Source organism: Callospermophilus lateralis, chromosome 1 (genome assembly GCF_048772815.1).
Source record: "Callospermophilus lateralis isolate mCalLat2 chromosome 1, mCalLat2.hap1, whole genome shotgun sequence".
In the NCBI taxonomy this organism is placed as follows: domain Eukaryota; kingdom Metazoa; phylum Chordata; class Mammalia; order Rodentia; family Sciuridae; genus Callospermophilus; species Callospermophilus lateralis.
Window position 1 is genome coordinate 124,828,265 of NC_135305.1, and position 25,271 is coordinate 124,853,535.

The 25,271-nt window shown below is 37.4% G+C and overlaps 1 pseudogene; it reads right to left on the reverse strand.

Moving 5' to 3' along the window:
• Positions 1 to 18,650: 18,650 nt before the first annotated feature.
• On the reverse strand, positions 18,651 to 19,644 carry LOC143398416 (KH domain-containing RNA-binding protein QKI pseudogene; annotated as a pseudogene).
• Between the last annotated feature and the right edge of the window lie 5,627 nt (positions 19,645 to 25,271).

Consider the following 25,271-nt stretch of genomic DNA (forward strand, 5'->3'; position numbering starts at 1 on the left):
ATCAATCTACACAAGTTGTTCGTCACCCTCCCCCCCGCCCCCGTTATTTTGCTGCAGTTGGACTGTGGCACAGCATCATTTGTTTAAACCATTATTTCCCCTCTAACATGTATTTTGAGCACCTTTGTCAAATATAAGGTGGCTGTAAGTATGTGGGTTGTGCTATATTCTATTCTATTGATCTTTGTATCTATTTGAGGCCAATACCAAGTGTTTTTGCTATTCATCTCTGTAGTATAATTTGAGATTGGGTATTATGATGTGTCCTATATTGCTTTTCTTGCTCAGAATTGCTTTGGCAATTCTCATTCTCTTATTATTCCAAATGAATACTCTAAGGAATTTCATTGAAGGGGATTGCATTACATCTGGATATTGCTTTTGGTAGTATGGCCATTTTGACAACATTAATTCTGCCTACCCCAAAACATTGAAGGTCTTTGCAATTTCTTTGTTCTTCCTCAATTTCTTTTTCAGTGTTCTACAGTTTTCTTTTTAGAACTATTTCACCCCATTGGTTAGATTAATCCCCAGTTTTTTTTAGATTATTATAAAAGGGATGGTTTTCTTGAATTCTATTTCAGCTGAATCTCTGTTGGAGTATAGAAATGCTATTGATTTATAAGTGTTGATCCTGTACCCTGCTAGATTGTTAAATTTATCAGGTCTAGAATTCTTCTGGTGAATTTTTTGGGTCCTCTAAATATAGGATCATGTCATCACCAAACATAGGTATTTTGACTTTTTTTCCTATTTATATCCCTTTAATTTCCTTCTCTTGCCTGATTTTTCCAACTTGAATTTTGAGAACTATATCAAATAGAAGTGGTAAAGTGTACATTTTTTTCTTGTTCCTGATATATGAGAAAAACCTTTAATTTTTATCTTTGTTTAGTGTGATGTTGACTTTGCCTTTGTCATATATAGCTTTTTTATAATGTTGAGTGTCTTCTACCCTAGTTTCTCTAGCATTATTTAAATGAATGGTTAATGCATTTTATCAAAGATCTTTTCTGCATCTATTGAGATGACCTTATGATTCTTGTTCTTAATTCCACTTATATGGTATGTTAGCTGTTTTTTTTTTTTTCTCCCCATGGTTTGGACAAAAAGCCCTGACAATAAAAATTAGAGGAGGAAAAGTTTATTAGGGAGTTCATGTTTTCAAAGGTCTAAGTCCTTTGACAGCTGCCCCCACTCCATAGGACTTAAGGTGAAGAAGAACACCATGGTAGAATAGTGTGGTGGATGAATGTGGCTCAGACCATGGCCAGAAAGCAGAAAGAAAGATTCTACTCTTCAGAACAAAATATATAACCATAGTGCACACACCCCAGTGATCTACCTCCTTAAACCACATCCTACCTGACTTTGTTACCACTCAGTTAATCCTTTTCAGGGGATTAATTCATTGACTAGGTTAAGGCTCTCATAACACAATCATTTCACATCAAAACTTTCTTGCATGGTTTTACCCATGAACTTTTTAAGAATTCTCACATGTAAACCATAAAAAGTGGTGAATTATCTTTATTAATTTGCATGTTTAAACACATTTGTATCTCTGGGATGAAATCCTCTTGATTGTAGTGTATGGTCTTCTTAACATGGTTTTAAATCAGTTTACTAATACTTTATTAAAGACATTTGCATCTATGTTCAATCAGTATTTTGGTGTGTGGTTTTATTCCTAGATGCATCTTTTATACTTTTAATATCAGGGTTATGCTGGCTTAACAGACTGTAATTGGCAATGTTTTCTTCTTTTTTTTTTTTTTAAGTTGAACACAATATCTTTATTTATTTATTTTTATGTGGTGCTGAGGATCGAACCCAGGGCCTCACATGTGCTAGGCGAGTGCTCTACTGCTGAGCCACAACCCCAGGCCCGGCCCCGCTCCACCGTGTTCTTTCACATGCAATTTCATAGAGTAATTTGAAAAAGACTGGTGTTAGTTCTTCTGTAAAGGTCTTGTAGAAATCAGCTGGGAATCCATTTGTGCTTGGGCTTTTCTTTGTTGGAAAGCTTTTAATTGCCACTTCAGTTTTATTACTTGATAGATATTGGTCTGTTAAGTTTTCCTCTATCTTCACAGCTCATATATGCAATCATATATGTCTTAACATTTGTCAATGTCTTCTAGATTTTTCAGTTTATTGGTGTATAAATTATAAAAATAGTTGCTATTGATCCTATGGATTTCAGAGGTGTCTCTGGTGATACCACATTTTTCATCGCTAATTTAATTAATTTATGTCCTCCCTATCATTCTTTGGGTATCTTGGAAAATGGTTTGTCAATCTTATTTATCTTTTAGAATAACAAGCTCTTTATTGCACTGATCCTGTGTCTTTTTATTCTCAAATACATTAATTTTGACATTCAGCATCCTGTGTTTACCATGTCATTCACTGTATTAATAATCAGAACAGGGGCTGGGATTGTGGCTCAGCAGTGGAGCGCTTGCCTAGCATAGGTGGGGCCCAGGTTCGATCCTCAGCACCACATAAAAATAAAGGTATTGTGCTGTGTCTATCTACACCTAAAAAAAATATTTAAAAAAATAATCAGAGCAACATGGGTGGGGTAGGAATTACACAAATTATATAATTCTACTATTTATTTAAATTATACGTCCTTAAGAAAAAAATAGGATGGAGAAGATGACAGAGAATTTGAATTATTATTAGAAGTTATCAGAAAAGAGGCAGGAGGTAGAAGATGATAACTTTACAAAGAAGGAATAAAAAGTAAACTGAAAGTAATAAAAAAGAAAGAAAAAAGTGGGAACAAGAAAATTGGCTCTTTGAGTGAATGAGTGAAAATCAAGGGAGATACAAGGGACATGAACCAAGCTACGAACTAACCAGTAACTGTAGGCACAAAACAATTTGTACACAGGTATAATTGAACCCCCATCTTGGCCCAATCAAGTTTGAATAATAAATAAGTGCAAATGAAAGCTATTAAAGTGAAATTGAAATTACATGAATATACATACATTTGTTTGAACTGATCCACAAAGTGAGAATACCCACCCGACATAATCAACAAGCACACAAAATCATATATAATGGTAAAAATTAATAAAATATGATGAATGATGTTAGAAAAAGTTTACAAAGTTAATATTTTAAAAAGAATTAAAAAATAAAAATGGGAGTATGGAGAAAAGAAATGAAAGAAGGCAAATATAAAAGAGAGAGAGAGGGAGAGAGAGAGAGAGAGAGAGAGAGAGAGAGAGAGAGAGAGAGAGAGAGAGAGAGAGAAATCTTATTGAGAAATAAAGGGCTTATTTCCACTGAGGTAGTCAAAAATTGGCAGAGGTGGATTTCATTCTTTGTATTAACTTGTAACCCCTGGGTTGAGGGTTGGGGATTGTTCAGTCCAAAGACTTTGTGTTTCTCATTTAGCTTCCAGCTATTGTGGTTGGGAGGCAAAGCTCGTTGTAGAAGATCTCAGTTTTTTTCTTCTCTCAGTATAGGGTGGCTTAGCACAATCGGGGTGTTGACAAATTGTGTATTTCTGTAGCAGGGGTAATACACAGATCTATATTAGAATTTCCAGTTATTGGGGTTTAGTCTTGACCCAGGTTTAGAATTCTGTGAGTTTGAGTTTGAGAAGTGAGTCACATGCCTGCCACCTGCTTCCCGCAGAGAACATCTGGATCTCTAGGGCCTCTGATAAAATTAACTTTTAGGCTATACAGACAAAAGATGCACAGGTGTCACCATCTCTGCTATCAATATGAAATACTGAGTATCTGCCATGGAGTTCGGATGCTCCTTTGTGGCTGCAGTAGGCATCGTCCCAATAGCTATTATGGGGTGCCAGTATCTATGGGAACTTCTCTTGTGATCCAGAGTCTGAATTATCCAAGTAAAATTTCCTTTGCACCTACAGAAATCTCTCTAGTTCAGGCAAGTTCTGGGAACTTTTTATAGTCACCTGCTGCTAAGTTCCTTTATGAATTCCCAATTACATGTCTCTACTTGCATCTACATTGCATGTGGCAGCCACTTTCCCCATTAAAGAGGGTTTTCCATCTACAGAATTCTTCCTACCCATGGGGATAAGGGTTTTTGGATTTGCTTTCACTGAGCCACTTTCCCAGCTGATGCTGACAATTAAAATCAGCCTTCTTCTCCTAACCATGGGTTTCCCCAAGTTGATTTTTCTTTGAATTTTTATTTATTTTTTTAAATCCATTGGCCACTTAGTACTTTCCCTTATTATCACTCTTATCACTGTTGGCAAAGCTGGCACAACTGAAATGTATTATATCTTTTTGTATGGCTTCCTTTAAGTTATACATGACAGTAGAATCCATGTTAACATAATAATACAGGCATGGACTACATCTTGTTGTAATGTGGTACCTCTCCTTCCTCTTCCCTCTACCCAACTCCTCTGTTGCCTTCACTGAACTTTCTGCAAGTTGCCCATGGTTATTTTTTAAATTAAGTTCTTATGGATATACAGGATATTAAGATTCAATGTGGTATATTCATATCAGTACAAGGAAGTTTTAAATCAGATTTATTGTACTGTCTTTCCTTTCCCCCTTCTCTCTCACTCTCTTTATTACCCTTTGTCTACTCTACTGAATTAATATTTATCCCCAACCATTTGTTGGATGTCAGCTTCCAAATATCAGAGAATAATTTTGAATTTTGGCTTTGGGGGATTGACCTTTCACTTACCATGATATTCTCCAATACATTCATTTACCAGCAAAGGTCATAAAGTCATTTTTATTTATGGCTGAGTAATACTCCACTGTGTATATATACCACATTTTCTAACCATTCATTTGTTGAATGGCACCTAGTTTGACTCCATAGCTATTATGGTTTGGATGTGAGGTGACACCTTTAAGTTTATGGGTGAGACAATGTGAGAGCATTCAGAGGGGAAATGACTGGATTTTGACAGCTTTAACAATCAATTAATCCTTGGGTGGGATTAACTGAGTGGTAATTGGAGGCAGGTGAGGTGTGGCTGGAAGAGGTGGGTCATTGGGGGCATAGCATTGGGGTATATATATTTGCAGTTGGAAAGTGGAGATTCTCTCTCTCTCTCTCTCTCTCTCTCTCTCTCTCTCTCTCTCTCTCTCTCTCTCTCTCTTTCTTTCTCTGATTATCATGTGTGCTGCTTCCCTCCTTCACACTCTTCTGCCTTGATGTTTGTTGTGTCTCACCTGGAGTCCTGAGGAATGGAGCTGGCTGGCTGATGATGAACTGAGAACACTGAAACTAGGAGTCCTCATATAAACTTTTCCTCCCTTAAATTGTTGTTTTTGGCCCATTCTCAGTCATGGGAGTGAAAAAGGTGACAAAAACAATAGTAAGCAATTGTGAATTGTGCTGCTATAAACACTGCTATGGCTGCATCATTTTAGAATACTGATTTTAAATCTTTTGGATAGATGCCAAGGTGTAAGATAACTGGGCCAAATTGTAGTTCCATTTCTAGTGTTTGAGGAATCCCCATAATATTTTCCAGAGCGGATGCCCCAATTTGCAGGGCCAACAACAACGTTTGAGAGTACCCTGTTCCCAAAATATTCACCAACATTGTTACTTGTATTCTTGATAATTGCCACTCTTCCTGAAATAAAATAAAATTTCGATGTTGTTCTAATTTGCATTTGTCTTATTGTTAGAAATGTTGATCACTTTTTCATATATTTGTTGACCATTTGACAACTTTTTCATATATTTGTTGACCATTTAACACTTCTTTTTAGAAGTGTCTGTTTAGTTCCATGACCCATTTATTTGTTTGGATTATTTGTGTTTTTTAGGTATTAATTCTATGAGCTCTTTGTATATTCCAGATATTAATGCCCTGTTTGAGGTTCAGGGCAAAAAGAATTTCTCCCATTCTGTGGGCACTCTTTTCACACGCTTGTTTTATTGGCTATGAACAGGCTTTTAAATTTGATGTCATCTCATTTGTTGATTTTTAATTTTAATTCTTGGGATTTAAGAGTGTTGTTAATGAATTCTGTTCCGGACCATATATGTTGGATGTTGGTTCTAACTTTCATATAGTTGGTGCATGGTTTCTGGGGTAATTCCTAGGTCTTTCATGAACTTGAGTTGATTTTGTGCAGCGTCAGAGATAAGGGTTAGATGTGAATTTCTAGTTTTTCCACCACTTTTTTTTTAAAAGTCTATTTTCTCAAACGTATGTTTTTGGCATGTTTGTCTAGTAGGAGTTAACTGTTTTTTATGGGTTTTTTTCCTCTGTGTGTTCTGTTTTATTTCATCAATATTGCCTGTTTTCATGCCAACAAAATGCTGTTTTTGTTACTATAGCTCTGGAGTTTAATTAAGGTCTGTTATTGTGATGCCTCCTGCTTTGCTTTTCTCACAGAGAATAGCTTTGGCTATTCTGAGATTTTTTTTATTCCTATGAATGTCATTGAAATATTGATGGAAATTGTATTGAAAATGAATACTGCTTTGGTAGTATGGCCATTTTGACAATATTCCTTCAGCCTATCAGAGCACATGGGAGGTCTTTCCATATTCTAATGTCTACCTCAATTTCTATTTCTAGTGTTCTATAGTTTTCATTGTAGAAATCATTTATCTCTATTGTTGTTTCATTTCCAAGTATTTTTTGTTAAGACTGTTTGTGAATGGGATAGTTTCTATAATTCCACATTCTGCTGATTCATCATTGGAGTATAGGAATTTGATTGATTTATGGGTATTGATTTTGTATCCTGCTACATTGCTGAATTTTATACTTAAGAGTTCTAGAAGTTTTCTGGTGGACTTTTTTTTTTTTGGATCTTCTAAATATGGGATCATGTCATCAGCAGAGATACTTTCAGGACTTTTTTTTCCTATTCATGTAATTTTCTTGTCTATTGTTTTGGTTAGAGTTTTAAGGACTATTTTGAATACAAGTGGTGAAAGTGGGCATCCCTTTCTTGATCCTATTTTTAGGGGGAATCTTTTCAGTTACTCTCCATTTAGAATAATGTTGGCTTTGGGTTTGTCATATATATCTTTTAAAGTGTTGAGGTATGTTCCTTCTATCCCTAGTTTTGCCAAGATTCTAAACATATTTAGATGCTGTATTTTGTCTAATGCTTTTTCCTCCATCTATTGAGAAAATCATGTGGTTCTTGTCTAAGTTCATTTATATGGGTAATTACATTTATTGATTAGCATATATTGAACTGAATATGCATCCCTGGGATGAACCCACTTGATCATTGTGCACTATCTTTTTGATATAGTTTTGTAGTTGATTTGTCAGCAATTTATTAAGAATTTTACTTGTATGTTCATAAAAGATATTGGTCTATAGTTTTCTTTCCTGGATGTGTCTTTGATTGGTTTTGTTGTCAGGAAGACACTGGCTTCACAGAATGAGTTTGGAAGAGTTCTATCTTTTTTCCATTTCCTGAAAAAAAACTGAGAATTGATATTAGTTCTTCCTTAAAGTTCTGGTAGAACTTGGCTGAAAATCTATCTGCTCCCAGGCTTTTCTTTTTTGGTGATATTTTGATGTTGTCATCAATTTTATTACTTGAAATAGATATTTTCAATTTTTTTCTCTATTCTCTTGTTTCTATTTGAGTAGGTGATATGTCATTAAGAATCTGTCAATGTCTCCAAGATTTTGTAGTTTATTGGGATATACATTTTCAAAATCCTTTCTGATGATCCTATTTCAATAGTGACTAAGGTGATATTTCCTTATTTTCACAGATTTTAAAATGGTGAGTTTATTCCTTTCTTTTGTTTAGGTTGGCTAAGGCTTTCTCAATTTTGTTTATTCCTTCAAAATACCAAGTTTTGTATAATTGATCACTAGAAATGTTACAGTCAGCAATGCTGTCAGTAAAGATAATAATAATCATGTGTTGTATCTGGTATTAAATAGAACAACATGTGTTATCTATCAGCAATAATTGCAACACTACTAATGACTAGGGTGGGCATTATATAAACTGATCAGTGCAAAAAGATGGTAAAACTAGAGTTAATTAAGAGAAACAATAAGTAGTAAGGTAGAAATGACTATATCATTTCAAAAGGTGAAAGAAGATAATGCAGAAGATAATGTAGGATGTGATAGTTATTAGGAAGGAAGAGAAAATAGAAGTTAAATATCAAAGATAGAGTAAAAGAGAGAACAGAATTTGGCTGTTAGCAGGATAAAGAGAAAGAAGACATAGAGAAAAATGAAAAACCATATAAAACAAACCCAAATATACTAATAAAAAATCTTAACCCTTTAAAAAATAATGCAAGGAAAAGTAAGTACACTTTTAAAAATGAAACCAATGAGAAACTGTTAACAAATAAGTATAAATACATGATTCATTCAGTACACACACACACACACACACACACACATGCATACACACACATTCAAAGGACAAAATACAATAACAAAAAGAAGAAAAAAAAATTTGTTAATGAAAAAATTAAGGAATCATTTCCACTGAATTGGTCAAAATAGTCAATGAGAATATATCCTCAACATATCTTGAGATATGTACTGAGTACAAGTATAAGGGCCAATGGTTGTTAAACCTTTCTTCTTTTTGCGTTGCTCACCAAGTTGCCAGTTGGAGTTCAGAAATTCTCAGCTTCCCTTCTCACCAGTGTGAGGAAGGATGGGATGGCGGTACAGTCTGCTGGAGTTTTGTCTGCACAGGCCAGTTGATGCATTTTTAGGGAGGCTCACTTCAGAGGTCTGTGAGAGGAGTTCCTATAGGTAAAATTCCCATCCATGGGAGTTAGGTTCAATCAGGCCCCAGAGGCTTTGCTTTGTGGTGATTGCTCTGAAGAGATTATATCAGTGCACCCATCGGATCCAGCATTTTAAAATCTCTGCTGGAAAACTATTAATAGAGTCTCCCCAGGATCCCACTTGTGTTATGGGGGAGCCAATTCTTCACCCCCTCTGCTGCCTGTGGAATAGCTTTTTCATGCTTCCATACTTAGTCCCTGAGAGTGTATTCACATCAGCTCTTTTAAATTCTCAACCCACTTCAACTGGTCCCGTGAGCCACCAGACTCAAAGAGGGAAGACAAGAGGGCTCTCCTCCACATGTCTGACTTGTGTTCCCCTGGGTAGAATGCTCTCTGTGCCTTTTGCTCTAGCTTAGCTAGGTAAAGCCTAGGTCCTGCCGCCTGTGCCTCCAGGACCATGCTGCTCAGATCTCCCAGCTTCTGGCTCCTACGGTGGCTTCCTCACCTTGACTGTGTCAAGATGCCTCCTGTCTTTCTCTCTGTGGACAGTGGGAATCATGGAGAATCCTTCTTGCAGCAGTATACAGAGTAATGAAGCCCTGGATCAGTCAAAGAAGGCTGCCTTTCTGATCTCAGGATTTTCTGTACTAAATTTGTCTTTTTTTTTTTTTTTCTGTGCATTTTCCCTCCCTCTGTGATGTAGCAGCACCGCTGCTGCTGCTGCTGCTCCCAGCTTGGGTCCAAGTTAATGTACCCAAGTTTCTAATTCTCTGACATTCTCTGTACAGTATTTGGTTTTAGTGAAATTCCTCTTTCACCCTTCTCACAGGGAAGCACTATTTCCACTGTTTGATTTCCAGGTATTGGAGTTTCAAGAAATACAGCCTCTCTGTAGCTTGCCATTTGGCTTTGCATTTCTAATGTATTATTTCTTACACTTGAGTTTCTGACTTTCTATGTCTCTGTGATTTTTTTTTTTTTTTTTTTTAGAGTTGGCTATTAAGTTTTGGTGAGTTCCTCTAGTTACCTAACTGAGAAGCAATCTTCTTGACTTGTAAGTCTGGAGCTGAGGAACTACCAGGGGTGGGGGGTGCATCCTTCCTCAAATCTGCTATCTTCTTTTCCCATGAAAGCATATTTTGTATCATCTCTCTTCTTCTCAAGTTTAAGTTAAGTTTTGTTTTAGGGCCAAAATATACTTATTCTTGATGAATATCTCATGTAACCTTGAAAAAAATTTGTTCTCTCATTGTTGTATGAAGTTTTTGGAGAAATGTCAATTAGATCTATGTAGTTGATAGTGGTTTTGCTAATTTACTAGGGTTTCCATGTCTAACTACTAGCTTTTTTAAAACAAAATATTTTGTTTTAGTTGTAGCTGGACACAATACCTTTATTTTATTTTTATGTGGTGCTGAGGATCAAACCCAGGGCCCTGCATGTTCTAGGCAAGCACTCTACCACTGAGCTACAACCCCAGCCCTTTAAGTACTGGCTTTTTTGGCTTGAAGTAATGAAAGTGTACTATCTCAGAGTTCTATTGGCTGGAAAACCCATATTGACCTGTAAGCAGGATCTGCTCCTTCTGAAGACTGTAGGGAAAAATTTTTCCTTGCCCAATCCAAATTTCTACTGGTTTGTTGGTCATCCTTGTATTTCTGGTTTACAACTGCAGGATTTCACACTCTGATTCTATCATCACATGGAATTTGTACCTCATTAATGTGTCCCCTCTCCTTATGAGAACAGAAGTTATATTTGGAGAATGGGTCCACCCTGCTCCAACAGGATATCTTTAACTGATTAGATTACATGATTCTATTTTCATATAAGGTTAAATTTTGAAGCACTGGTGTTAGGACTTTAACATGTATTTGGATGGAAATAATTTGACCTGTAACAGAGCTGGTTTGATTCAATAGTATATGTTTTTCTTTTCTTCCTGATGATCTGTCAAGTGCTTTAAAGGAAAGCTGAACTCTTAACTGTAATGGTTGAATATTTCATTTCTCATTGTAATTCCATCCATTTTTTTCTGTTTTTCATACCATTTCCAGGTCACTGCTTTTCCTGCCATCCACTAAAGATCATATTCCAGCAGCAACTGAGCCTGTGTGTGTCAAACAACCATCTCCATACACCCTAGGACCGTGTCTACAGCAAGCAACCCTCCTGAGTAATTCTTCAGCAAACCAATGTACTGACATTACACTATGTTCCTCTAGATTCCAGTTAGGTAATAATGGAGGTGATATCATGTGACTGGGAAGAAGAAAAATCACAATCTGTTGCTGAGATAATGTGACTCTTCTTTTTCTAAGGTATAAATGTTGCTTTCTTTCTTCTAACTTGAATTTAGGCATGAAAAGCTGACAGTGTACATTATAGATAACTTTTACAAATTCTTTTTTGGTTGAATTACAAGTACAAGTTTATTACCACTGATGCTTGATTCAAGATGACATTAATGTCTGACAGCAACAGTTGTCACATGATTGTAGTACTTATTTTCCTTAGTAGAGAAAGTATTTTATGCATGCCATCAAATGGTACCTGAGAAATCTATCACCCAAAACTCATGTCTTTTCCTCCAGTGCCTGCTCTGCCTTACTTTGTGGTCTTTGCCTCTAATCCTGTTGCCCAACAAGTAATCTGATGTACCAGAGCCAACAATACACTTGTGCAAACAAGACTCACAGTTCTCATAACTTCTAGGCAGGTTGTGCTAGACCCTGCTAGGAGCCATCTGGATCTGAATGTTGACTTCATTGATGTAGCGTTCCTAGGCCCTTGGAGAGTGCCTGGCCCTTTTGCATGTGTCTACAATCTACCTACAAGTGGGTAGTGAGATTAGTCTAGAAAGCTCCTCTGCAATGAAATCCATGTCTTTGCCATCTAAAATGACAGTCACTGCATGGATATGCCGTATATTTAATTTAATTTAAATTTTAATATTAAACATTCAGAGCCTCATCCCAGTTTCACATTTCAAGTGCCCAAGTAGACCTACGGGCATAATGCAGTGACATTCCCATTCTGTCGTGGGCATCTGCTCTGATTCTGGTACAGTGTCTGTTCCATGAATTCATATCCCTCAAACTTTTTGCATCAGTTTGGATGTCAGTTTGATCTGTTTCAAGAAGACAGTGATAATGTGCCAGTGTAAGAATTTGAAATTTGACTCATTCAGCACCATTCTCTCACTTGAAAGTTTGCAATTGTTTTCCGCATCTTATTGGAGGCCTCTGAAACCACAGAGCTCAGAGAGGGTTCTGAGAAGTGGGAGCAGAGACCAGGGTGATCCTGACTATTAATATTAGTATTCCTATGTTTTTCTTGGTATTAACAGTTGAGACTGAATAATTTATACAGATGTGTTTAGCTTATAGTTCTGGAGATTCAAGAGCCTAGCACTGGCATCTGCTTGGCTTTGGTGAATGCCCTCTTAGCTGCAATGAAATGACTGTTGGGGTCATCATGGTTTTAGGTGTAGGAGGGAAACATCAGATGGAGAGACAGGAAGCCAGCAGGGATAAGATGACTCATTTGCTCTTTTTATATAACTACAATCTAACAAGGGTGTGAGAAAACTATATTCTTGCCTCTGAGGCTGATGCCCTCAAAAATGACCTCGTCATCTTCAACCAGACCCCTTCTCTTACATAACTCACATTAGGCCCATATTGAAGATCAAGCCTCAATCACACGATTATGTGGAGGACAAACAACATCCAACTGTAGCGTTAATCATGAGCTTATTTGGTGTAGAAGAAAGCATCATACAATCTTGAGTAACTCTGTTGCTGATGTTTGTGTCTTCTAAAGGTTGGATGTACAGCCAAGCTTATGACTCCAGCAGCAAAGATGAAGAGCCTGCAGGTAGGAACAGCCCTTGGTGTATAAGCCAATGGGAAAGGTTTCCTGGTAGGGGTTGGGCCAACCTACATTTTTGGAGACTAAGGAATGGGAATGAAATAGAAATAAACAGAAAATATGTATTATCTCATAGTTTGATGACATAGGAATAAGAGTTAGTAGACCTACTGACTTGAGCATTCTGTTTGTGACATCTTTTTTGCTTTGCCAGTTAAACAAAATCTTCCCTATAAAACCCACTCTGTGCTGCATTTGCCTCCTCTAATCATCAAATAGGTTGGCTCACATTTTTTAGGAAATTGTGCATAAAAGAATTTAGATCTGGGCTTTGGTTTTGACGTGCAATGGAAGGAATCTAGTGGGACACACTTTCTAAGTGGTAGTTTGTGAACCTGGTGTCAAAGTTCTTGCTTGTGGATATGAAGTCAAAATTCCCTCTGCATGTTCTGGCCACGTAGCAGCACTTCTCTTCTGTTTATTATCTACTCCTGGTTTAAAGGACACTTCCAGGGGCTGGGGCTGGGGCTCAGAGGTAGAGCCCCCGCCTACCATGCGTGAGGCACTGGGTTGATCTTCAGCACCACATAAAAATAAAATGAAGATATTGTACCTATAGCTAAAAATAAATATTAAAAAGAAGACACTTCCACATTTGGGGGATTTAAAGAAAATTTCCTCAGTGCTCCCTTGACAGGCCTTTGGGTTCTCCTGGGAAAGAGTGGGGAGAAGTTCATCCTTGAACATGTCTCTCACCTCCAGTCCTCATCTATTTCCCAAACAGTGGGAATAGGATGAAAATCTGAATTTGCTTGCATTCAAGAGGCCTGTGTCAAGAAAATCAGGGAGACAGTGGCTGCCTCTTGGAGGAACAGGATGACACAGACATCCCTACTGAGTACAGTGGCGGAACGTGAACTAGAAAAGAGCTCTTGGGATCCTAGATCTATTCCTCATTGCAGTGGTGAGGTGACAGAGGCCAGGAGACAGGAGTGCAGACAAGAGGAAGAATGGAGAGCTTTGACTTTGGGTTATAGAACACCAGGAGCAGCAGTAACTCAAGTTCTCACCTTGACTTTAACTCTGCCTTTACTTTTTTCAAGGCTACAACATCACCATCAATGCTCTTGTCCATGCAGAAGACAATTTAGCAGATCCTGGGGATCAGGATGAGGATAATGGGACCAGAAATCTGCAAGTAATTTATTTCCTATTTGTCTCTCTTATTTATTCTTTCTTATTTATAAACTCTTTGTAGCTCTTCTGTATTTCCTCTTTCCCGCTCTTATGATTTTTCTAAAGGTGATTTTCTCATGCAGATCTTTGTCACAAACAGAATGTTACAAACAGAATGCTCAAAGTCAGTAGGTTTACTGACTCTTTTTCCTATGTCATCAAACTATAAAATAATACATATTTTCTGTTTATTTATATTTCATACCCATTCCTCAATGTTTGTTAAATCTTTCTGCACAAACTTTCTTAGTCTTGCCCTGGTTTCTGACATCAGGCTGCACCACTGAATCATGCTGAGGAGACCTGCATGGCCATGCATTGAGTTAGGTTGGGGCCTCAGAAAAACTGCATTCTTCCCTCGTGCATGGGACACAAACAAGCCTGACTTTTTTCTAGTCAACTCTGCACAACTGGTTCCTCCTGCCCTTGCTGGCTCTGAGCATGAATGAATGTACCCTTCCTTTCCTATGTCAAGATTACACAATTAGAAAACAATTCTCCTAATAAAAATCTGGTTCCAGAAATCCTGTCCTTACTAAAATGTGGGTTCAAGGAAGCCAGAAGGATAGGAAGAGGAAATGTGAGTGTGGAGAGAATGGGAGAGAGAGCAGAAATCAAATAAGTGCACATATTCTCCATTGCTTTCTTAACTTTCTTTGTTGCACTTTTTCAATCCATCAGAAGCAAGGAGGGCACTGAAGTGGCCCCTATTGCATGTGACCATGACCATGGAAGGCGAGGTACAATTATGGTTAAAATCAGTGCAGGAAGCTCTCTGAGGATGGAGCTACAGAGGTAGGGCTGGAGGAGCAGGTTCCTTGCTCCACCTGTGTCATCACAGGTGCTGCTCCTCAGGGTCCCAGATGTGTGCTACTCAGCCTTTACACCCAAATGTCCTAGAGAACCCTTCCCATTGCCTCATGTTCACGTCTAGGGAAGCAGCCTCAGAAGGTTCTGAAGGTGAATGTCCATAGGAATTTTCTCCTGAGGACATTCATAGACACTCTTTGCCCGCAGACAACCCCCTCAGCTTTGAGCATCATACCAGCCTCAGTGCTCCATGACCATTTCTGAGGGGAGATCAGGGACCAAAGTCATATTGCATAACTTGGGGAAAATTGTGCTCCTGGACATTCTCTGTGACCAACAACTCTTCCCAAATGACCCCTCGCCTGGTTCTGTGTTACAGATTGTTCTAGAAACACCTGGGAGGACAGAAATTTTTGGTTCAGGGGCTCAGAAGAGGTGTAACTTACAGTACAAAGAAGCTGGAATTAGCCACCAGGACATGGTGCAGAAGCTGCCTTGCTGGTTTTCCTCTCTCACAGGGATAATAGTCTGTATTATATAGAACGGTACAGATTTATGTTTACTTTGTTAAATAAATTTAATGATAATATTTAATGTTAGATTTTTTATATTAAATAACATTTACTTGGTAACAGTTGCTTTTCAAACCCATTCTATAAAATAGAATACTTCACAGGAAAACACACTAAATAGAGGTAGATTTCCTTGAGGTTGATCTTAATGAATTACAAAGCAACTACCCTAGTGTATCCCCATCAACATCACTCCTGTCCTCCCATACCCTCATTTTCCCATTTTATTTTAAAATTTATGTTGGTATTATAGCATTTATTAAAGTAATGCTATGGGTTAATGGAAACAACAAGGAATCAAATACTTAAAATGCAAACCATCAAAATCCCAACTAAAACCCAAAAGTAATATATTCATTAGCTAACTAAAAGCCCAAGAAAGTCAAGACACCTAATACAATAACATACTATAAAACAATTGGCAATTTTCAGGTATCAAATTGTGGATTTTGCATATTGTATCTTTTTCTCAATTAAGAAAAAAATTATTTGTAGATGTTATATTGCATACATATAATATAAGATGGAAAAATACATTATAAACTCATAATCATGACTATAAATACATTATTTTACATGTTTCTCATGGGCAATAGTTTGGTTATGGTACATATAAAGCATAAAAACTACTAAGATAATAAAGAATAACAAAAGTAATACTGTCAGAAAAAAGTCTTAAAAACTACATACTTTAATAAGAAATAAATTAAATAAGCAATGATAATACTGAGAACCAAGGCATTCAGATTTCAAAATCATACTACTTTTCAGTTGATCCAATATGTTGTCACCTAAATGTTCAAAAGTTTGTTCACAGCCAACATTACTCATTAATATCACACATCTATTATTTCATAATTTACTTCCTTCCCCATAAAAGCCCCTTGATAAACATCTAAAACATCCAGGTTAACATAGTTGGAATGAAGCTGGAACCGATACTGTTATCATTTCAAAATATCACTCAAGTGTTTGAGAGTCACAAACTTATTCAACCAGCCAAACAAAGGAAAATCAAAGTGGCACAACATATATTGTAAATAAATCAAAACAATGGCATGTGTAACAGAAAGAGCAGTGGCACATTAAACCAAAGCTAGCTGAATACAAAGCGACTGTCTATTGCATAGGACAAACTGAAAATGGTTCCAAGTGAAACAACCTGATGGAGAGGTCACTGTGAAGCTGCCAACTGAGCTTCTGCTGACACTGACTGTGAAGACAAGAAAGTATTAAAGAGGGAACGAGTAGATGATCTGGAATTTGTCACAGGAGATTTGCCACCTCTGATACTGAGTAGTTAATGATTTATTCAAGTGTTTAAATATAGGCTTTATATGCAAATTGTTTCAACTATAAAACTGTACTTCGGGAGACATTGGAAGCTTAACCTGAAACATAGTTCAGTATTCATATGCAAAATGATGCTCCTTTTTCACATTCTTTTAAAGTTAAAAAAGGTGGCATAAAGGGCATATGTGGGAAGATGGAGGGAGATTGTTAAAGCTAGCAGAGATGGACTATGCAAGTTATCTGGTATGCTATCAATAAGTCTGATTGAATTTGGGTCATTTAAAAACACTGTTGTCCAGAATGAAAAACACAAAAATTCATATTTGTGAAAAAATTTGATATGTGTAATTATTATCTCCACTATGAAAAACTCAACACATTCCCCCTTCTCCTAACAAAATAAGGCTCTAATTTTGTCTGTCAACTGGTATTCAGATCACACATAATTTTTATCTCAAAATTCTTTGGGTTGGCATTGAAGTACAACTGAAAGTATGTTTTTAAAAACTTACTAGTCAGATATTAGAAAAGTTATCAATTTTTTTACAGTATCATATTTGGCAAATTCACATCAAGGTAATGTGGCCCAAATCATATAATTCAAGCCCTCAACTCATTTGTCCCCTCACATCTTCTTTCACATATGGGCAACTGAATAACATGCATCATTAACTTTTTTGTTTTTAATTTTTTTTTAGTTGTATATGGACTCAATGCCTTTGTTTGTTTTTATGTGGTGCTAGGATTGAACCCAGTGCCTCACACTTGTGAGGCAAGGGCTCTTTACCACTGAGCTACATCACGCATTAACTTTTAATCTGATCTTATAAGACACTGGACTAAATGACCACCAAGGAAAACAAAGCACATTTTTTTACACTTATTCTAATACTTAAAAACTAAAAATGATGAAAATGTTCTTTTGGTCTTTTCATTTAATGAAATAAAGGTTTTCATTATTCTTTTTCTTGTTTAATAACACTTGAAAGTATAAAATGCTACCCCTCCAAAAATTTATATATTTTATTCTTCACCAGCATCCTTGTATAGTAAAAGTATCTATTATATGTTTGTATGTTTCAATGAACTGCAGTTTTATCTATAATTTAATTACTTGCACACAGCAAATATGCAAGCATGGATTTTACATTCTTAATAATTTTTTCATATAAGGGAAGTTTAAAAAAATACTTGAACAGTTTGCCCAGTAATGTGACACATAATGCATGTACCTTATTCTCAAACATTTTTGAGGTGATGTAAAATAAAACTTCTATAATTTTAACTTAGATATTCATCTTTTAAAAATAGTATTGCAATTTTGTTCTTTGCATTACTTTTCAAAACTCCTGAAGTTTTACTGTCATGGCACACTCTCTCTTTTAATACTTCAAATTTGGCAGGCAATATAAAAAGGCTGCAACTTCTGCCCTTGGAGGGCACTTCAGTGACTGAACAGTATTCAGAAATCAAATTTAAAATACTTTTGAATCATTTCACCAATGACTTACCTGACCAAAGAAGATTCATGCATGATGCATCATCACACAGTTTGTTCAGAGAGAGTGTGACTTCACTATGAGAGGAAAAGATTCCTAGAAGTCTCTAGGAAAGATTCCTAGAAGTCTCTCACAGTAACTGCTTCTGTCACTGAGTTTGGGGCCATCTGTCTCCCTCTTTAAGGAGGACTTCTTGCCATTTGCTTGGTGGTTGCACATTGAAAGATGGTCAGTGCTGTGGGATGAATTGGGCCTTATTGCTTTACTTCTATTCTGTGCAGTTTCTAGAACCACTTTCACCCAAACAGAGGAAAAAAAGCTGAGTTGGAGGACAACAATTTGTCTTGTTTTGATTAGATGGTAATGCAACCAGACAAGTGCCTCAGCTCACAACACTGATCACAGGTAAGCAAAGGCAATTACCAGTTAACTGATCAGCAGACAGGCATGGTGGAGTCATCACTGGGCGAAGAGTTCAGAGGTTAGTTGCCAGTTCAGAAGTTCATAGGTTAGTTGCCAGTGGCAATACATTTTAAAAATAAATAAATAATAAATAAATAAAGCAATTGTGTCCATCTACCACTAAAAGAAAGAAAGAAAGAAAGAAAGAAAGAAAGAAAGAAAGAAAGAAAGAAAGAAGTTAAAAGGAAAACACTATAGGGATTTTTTTTTGACTGATTACATCATGCCTTGGAACTTTAGTAACCACTGCACCACTGGCTACAATAGGGTACTCAAGGATTGATGTAGTGGGTACCAACCTTGTAAGGGTATTTATAGGGTATGTAGATGGAACTCAGCCTCAGTCACTGGAGGGACTATTGCAGCAGTATAGTGAGGAGTTCACGTTAGCATGATAGAGGTCTGTATTTGTCCCATGACAGGCATTATAATAGGGCCAGTTGAGTAGAATACTCATCTGGTGGGAGGACAGGCACAGTCCCTGTTATAATGCTTGGAGCAGACTGGGCTGTTGCCACAAGAGAAAAGGCAAGGGCTGGTGATTCCATGTTGTCATCTCTGCAGGTGCCATTCAGAATCAGGAGCTCAATAGTTGCATCTTCTTAAGGCTGTCTTCTCCTTCTGCTGCAGACACCAGAAGTTTCTGCACTTCTTCAACTGCTCTCTTCAGTTCTATTCATGCTCTGTTCTGAGCATCATCCACAGCGATTAGTACATGTAAATGTTCAATTAGATGCTCTCAATTGGGTTTGCATCTATTTTGCTCCTCCTCCTTTTTCGCATTGAGCCTTTGCATCAGACCATTATTTTACATCCAATTTCTGCTTCAAGCTGTTTAGCTGTAAATTCTCTGTGCTCAAAGATCCTCCCAACAAAATTAAAATCTGGGTATTCTTTTATAGGTACATAAAATTTTCTTCTAATTGAACAATTGGTCCCACAACATCAGGTAATTCTGCACTCCTTTTCTCTGAACTCCCATGTACTATGTCATTGTACATGCCTTCCTATATTTCCTATATAGTTTTTTCGTCCACCAGCCGCTGGATGACGTTGAAGATCCCACGGAAGTTGAGCAGGCTGCTCAATTGCTTCTTGTTGTTCATCAGCTGCATCAGGTAATCTGGGATGGGTTTCAGCTTCTTTTCTATTTCCATTTCCCCGACCGTATCCCAGGATAGGAAGTTCACTCTGCCTGCCGCCCCCGCTGCCAGCGCTGGAGCGCGGGAATGAGGGTGGGGGCGAGCCCTGGAGACTTGGCGTCCAGATCCGTGCAAGCTCCAGCGCAGGGCCCAGCGCTAAATCTGCAGCTGCCGGCTCTGTGCTCCAGCCAGCAGCCCACACTTTCCTCTGCCCAAGGTGTTCTGGCGACCCTAAGCCATCTGGGCGGAGTTGCCTTGCGAGGCCAGCTGCAGAGGATGGCCACTGCAGGTGCAGGACCAAGCTGCCTCCATGTTGTAGCACCACAAAATGCTGCCCCTGGCACGCAGGCTAGGGCTCTCTGCCCCTCATTTTCTTTTAATTGAACACAGTAACTTATAATTTAGCATTCACAATGTGTCATGTAAAAAACACTATAGGGGGGCTGGGGCTGTAGCTCAGTGTTAAAAAGCCTGCCTCACACGTGTGAGGCACTGGGTTCGATCCTCAGCAATACACTTTAAAAAATATAATAAATAGACAGATAAAGCTATTGTGTCCTCCACCACTAAAAAAAGAAATTAAAAGGAAAACACTATAGGGAATTTTTTTTTTTTTTTAACTGAATTCAATAATGGGAGCAATATCACTGGAGGTCTTCCATGAGGCCTTGGAAGTCTGGACATTTATTCTCATAAAGAAGCTTGGGTGTTATCAAACCCATGCCTCCCTTGTACTTAGATTTCCTGATTATGATTCTTTGCCTAATTATTGTTCCTCCCTATATGGCCTTTCTTAGGCTATAATTGCTACCACATTACCAAAACCTGTAGTCATTCCTTTTAAGTAGTTGTCCATTTTATAAACCTCTTAGATAATTCAGTTATTGACCATTATATACCTAGACAATAATTTCCTTTCCAATTTTTTTTTTCATTTTCTTCTCTTCATGGTTCAGTTTTTCACTCTTAAAGATTACTTTCAGTTTCTTCTGGATTATTTTAGCCACAAAATTTCTTTATCTTGAATATTTATATTTGAGTCAATTAACTTTGGGTGGGCTGTGTCCCAATAAAATTTTATTTAGGGACATTAAAATTTGAATTTCATGCAGTGTTTGTTACTTACAGAGTATTCTTCTGATTTCTCTTATCCATGTGAAAAATGTACAAACCATTCTTACTTAGTTCATGAGAAGTACTCAAACAGGAGGCTGGATCATAGTTTGACAGCCACCCTGCCCCTCATAAGGGTGGTATTTGTTCAACTTTAAGGCTGCTGAGGTGAATGAGCAGAGGGGAAGATGTGAGTCAGTCTCCACTTGTACCAGTCGGACAATTATAAAGAATATATATAAAAATGAGATATCTCAGCCAGCAAACCCCTAACTATACATTTACCTGTGTTAACAGCAGATGATACCTCATGTTAAAAATGCATCTACCCCACATATACATTGTGAAATTATTAAATCATGTTGATTAACATGTTATCACCTCAAATATTTATTATTTTGTGGCAAGAACATTTGAAAATATATTTTGCTGAGCATGGTGGAAAATACCAGTAATCCCACCTACTCAAGAGACTGAAGCAGGTGGGTGCCAAGTTTGAGGTCAGCTCAAGCAACTTAGCAAGACTCTTTTCACTATCCTTATCCAAATCAAATCCTCACTTTCTTCCTTTTTCACTCTAGATTCCAATACCAATCCTAATTGTTAACTTATACCCTCAGGGTCTGCTTTTTTATAAAGTGCATTGTATCTTTAACTCAGGAAACCTGGAGAAGTAGAGTGAGAGAGGATGATAAATTAGGGTCAAAGCACCTCCTGGGATTTTTCCAGTGCTTACACACCTGAAATAAATAAAATTGTATACCTTTTACCTGATTAAAGAATTTCAGTCCATAAACGGCCAACTCCATTGCTCTTTGCCTGAGCTGAGGCAGACCACCATGGTAGAAGGATGTGGAGAAGGAAAGCAATTCAGGACATGACAATCAGGAAGCAGAGATTGAGTTATTTGACTTTTGAGTTAAGATTTTTTTCTTTCTAAATGAATTTGTTCTCAGATTTGTTATGTGGGAGATATGTGTGTGTGTGTTTTTTTTTTTTTTTTTTTTTTAAGTTATGTGTGGTTAGAATTTCTTTTGAATCCTTTAGATTTCCAGACTTGCATGTGCTGGGTGATGACCACTTTGGCCCACAGCTCTGTACAAATGCATTTTGATGTTTTAAGCATAGATAGCAGGCTCAATTCTATGCCTTTTCCAAAACAGTATCCCCAAGAATTATCCTTAAAAGATTACCCAGGTAATACTAAATGGGCATTCTGTTGAAAACAACGTTCGTAGAGAAAGTGATTGATTGTCAAATTACTTGGCAGATTTTTAAAAAAATTTTTTTTTTTTAGTTGCCAATGGACCTTTATTTTATTTGTTTATTTTTATGTGGTGCTGAAAATCAAACCCAGGGCCTCACACATGCTAGGCAAACACTCTACCACTGAGCCACAACGCCAGCCCTGAGATTTTTAAATATATATGTTTGCATGTATAAACAAGGCAGCCATATCATATTAAATATTAAAAAAGATGCAAAACCTGTCATTTACAACACCATTTGTGAACCTAGAAGACATTATTCTAAGTGAAATAAGCAGAGAAGGAAATGTTCTTCCTTAGATTTGAAATCTAAACAAACACATAGAAGCAGAGAGTAGAATAGTGAGAAACTGATGTGACTCCATTTCTGAGAAACCAGCCTATACCTCAGAGCAAAGCCTGTCCAAGGAATGGGGTGTGACCCTAGTCCTTGGGAAAAACCCACAGAGCACTTAGGCACATACTTACTCTTCTGAGTTGTTTTTCTGCAATTAACAGGAGAGATCTGGGGTGCCAGGTGTCCCTGACTCAGTTAGGCTAAGTGAGGACCCATAGAAACCCCCTAGCAACCACCAATCGGCATGGGACAGGGAAAATACATGGGATTCCAAATGACCCCCAGCAGTTTTTGGTGGTTGATAACATTTTGGGAAACCATGTAGTTTAGCATGTACACCCCTCATGGATTAAACCAATCAGTTCAAATGAATCCCCCTCTTGTACTAAACAATCACCCTTACCCAACTTGTTCCCGCCAGTGAAGGTGCTAATCAATATTAAGAGTTGTTGTTTGATTTTCCTGCAGTGTGAAATGATTTGCTGTGTGATGTTGTGATGCATAGAGTGTCACCCAAAAACCTATAAATCCTCACTGAACTAATGGCCGGGACTCAGTCCTTGGGACCGCGCCTCGGAAACGGTTGTGAGTCCAGACTCGAGTTTGCAATAAAGACTGTTGTGTGATTGCATCAGATTCAGCTCCTAGAGGTCTATTGGGGTCCCATGAATCTGGCATTACAATAGTAGTAGCCAGATGATTGGAGTTGGGAAAAATGGGGAGCTGTTGGTTGAAGGTTGCCAAGTTTCATTCATGCAGGATGAGTAACCTCTGGATAGCTTATCCCCACCAAGCTTCCTGCAGTTCGTAATAGTGTATCCTGGATGTTTGTTGAGAGAGTAGATCTTAAATGTTCTCAACACACAGACTCAGAGAGCAGGCAAGTATGTCAGCAGGTGCATGTGTTAATTAGCTCCATTGTGGCAATGGTTTCACAATGTATATATACATCCAAACACCACATTGTACTCCTTAAAATATCCAATTTTGTTTGCAAATTTTACCTGAATAAAGATAAAAATGTTGCAACAAACGGTTTTTGGTTTTCATTTTTAGATAATTTAATCATTTTATAAAAAACTATTGCAAAAGATTTTTATATCCACAAGACACTAACTAAAAAAAAGCAAACTGAAAGTAAATAGCAGAAAAATGTGTGGATTAGGGAGAGGAGAACAGGGAAGGGAGGTGGCAAGAAAAAGGGGGAAATAGTGGGGATTCAATTGGAGCAAATTCTATTTCCATGCTTTTATAGTCATGTCAGAATGAATCCTGTTATGTATAACTAAAAAGAACCAATTAGATTTTAAAAACATCATCTGTAAGTATAGTAAATTTACATTTTGAAATAATTGATCAGAAATTCATCCAGAGTTGTTATAGCCCAGGAAAATCCCCTTTAAGCTGAACTCACAGTTGAAGCAACAGAAAAATCATCTTCAAAATTATAATTATTGAGCTTATTTTTTTCTGCTTCATAGCAATTGGCTATGAAATTCAAGAAAATTAATATTAAGGAAAAATTAAGTTAAATGTAATTTACAAGAAATTTTATGCAGATGTATAGCTCCCAATTCAGCATTTGTGGCAACTTTTAAAAGGAGAATTACATATATACACAATACACTTTATATTTTCCAAACTTCTTAATTTTATACTGTGATTTATACAGATTATATTTATATTTTATATATAACACTTTGCCCATTTATTTTTTATTTTTTTTAAATTAATTTTTATTGTAGGTTGTTCAAAACATTACATAGTTCTTGATATATCATATTTCACACTTTGATTCAAGTGGGATATGAGCTCCCATTTTTACCCTATATACAGATTGCAGAATCACATCAGTTGCACAACCATTGATTTACATATTGCCATTCTGGTGTCTGTTGTATTCTGCTGCCTTTCCTATCCTCTACTATCCCCCCTCCCCCCTCCCCTCCCCTCTTCTCTCTCTACCCCCTCTACCGTAATTCATTTCTCCCCCTTATATTTTTCCTCCTTTCCCCTCACTTCCTCTTGTATGTAATTTTGTATACCCCTGAGGGTCTCCTTCCATTTACATGCAATTTCCCTTCTCTCTCCCTTTCCCTCCCACCTCTCATCCCTGTTTAATGTTAATCTTCTTCTCATGCTCTTCGTCCCTACTCTGTTCTTAGTTACTCTCCTTATATCAAAGAAGACATTTGGCATTTGTTTTTAAGGGATTGGCTAGCTTCACTTAGCATAATCTGCTCTAATGCCATCCATTTCCCTCCAAATTCTATGACATTGTCATTTCTTAATGCAGAGTAATACTCCATTGTGTATAAATGCCACATTTTTTTTTTTATCCATTCGTCTATTGAAGGGCATCTAGGTTGGTTCCACAGTCTTGCTATTGTGAATTGTGCTGCTATGAACATGGATGTAGCAGTGTCCCTATAGTGTGCTCTTTTTAGGTCTTTAGGGAATAGACCGAGTAGGAGAATAGCTGGATCAAATGGTGGTTCCATTCCGAGCTTTCCAAGAAATCTCCATACTGCTTTCCAAATTGGCCGCACCAATTTGCAGTCCCACCAGCAATGTACAAGAGTACCCTTTTCCCCACATCCTCGCCAGCACTTGTTGTTGTTTGACTTCCTAAAGGCTGCCAATCTTACTGGAGTGAGATGGTATCTTAGGGTGGTTTTGATTTGCATTTCTCTGACTGCTAATGACTGCTAGAGCATTTTTTCATATACTTGTTGATTGATTGTATGTCCTCCTCTGAGAAATGTCTGTTCAGGTCCTTGGCCCATTTGTTAATTGGGTTATTTGTTATCTCATTGTCTAATTTTTTGAGTTCTTTGTATATTCTGGATATTAGGGCTCTGTCTGAAGTGTGAGGAGTAAAGATTTGTTCCCAGGACGTAGGCTCCCTATTTACCTCTCTTATTGTTTCTTTTGCTGAG